Source organism: Arachis duranensis, chromosome 1 (genome assembly GCF_000817695.3).
Source record: "Arachis duranensis cultivar V14167 chromosome 1, aradu.V14167.gnm2.J7QH, whole genome shotgun sequence".
In the NCBI taxonomy this organism is placed as follows: domain Eukaryota; kingdom Viridiplantae; phylum Streptophyta; class Magnoliopsida; order Fabales; family Fabaceae; genus Arachis; species Arachis duranensis.
Window position 1 is genome coordinate 53,099,323 of NC_029772.3, and position 864 is coordinate 53,100,186.

The 864-nt window shown below is 30.4% G+C and overlaps 1 protein-coding gene across 1 annotated transcript in view; it reads left to right on the top strand.

The window, feature by feature from the left end:
- LOC107490988 (uncharacterized) overlaps positions 1-864 on the top strand; it is a 3,065-nt gene that overhangs the window by 1,416 nt on the left and 785 nt on the right. The window lies entirely within an intron of this gene.

The window sequence follows — 864 nt, forward strand, 5'->3', positions numbered from 1 at the left end:
ACAGTTTACATGTAATTTAAAAACTATATAATAATAAAAATGCACATGCACGTAAACCTTTTTCAATTGTTGGAATTACGTAAATGTTTCTCATATTTATTTTATCTCAGTACATTGCCCTAAAATTCGCCTACTGCAAATTCTTTATTTGAATTTGTCCCCATATTTTGAAAAAGTGCCTAAAATAGGGAGTGAATCCTCTTAATTTTTTTTCTACAATTGTTTAATAAAATGTGATATTTTATCATTTAATATCTTTTGTCATATGTTTTTTTTATCCCACTCAAAGAAGATAAAGTAAAAGATCACACTTTATAAAACAATCAAAGAAAAAGAATTAAGATGATTCATTCTCTCAATCGCCATTTTTTGAAAATCACATATAATTTTTGAATAAGGCTACACATTCAAATCTTTTTGTTAACCAAGTTTAATTAAGTTAGTCTAATATAACAAAAATCAATTATAGCTAGTATTATTTCAAGTTTTAATATTTAAGTTAATTGGACTTGATGTATAAAAAAATTTAGATGTATAAAATTACTCAATTTTTTTTTCCATTAATTAACATGTTAATTCTAATTGTTATTAAATTTGTCATAAACAAAAAGCAAAATGAAACGATAGCCTCCATGAAAATAAGTTCTCAAAGCAGGATTGGCGCTTTAATTTCACAATTGAATCTGAAAGCGCGCCACAATATGTGAAAGCCAATCCCAAAACCTGCTTCGGTCTCTATATATTTCTCTTCACCCCCGCTCCCCGTGGGTACCCGACCCGAACCAACCCGCACCTATCGCAGAGAGAAGAACCATGTTTGGTCGGATCAGAGCCGCTTCTTCGTCCCTGGACACCTTAGACGGT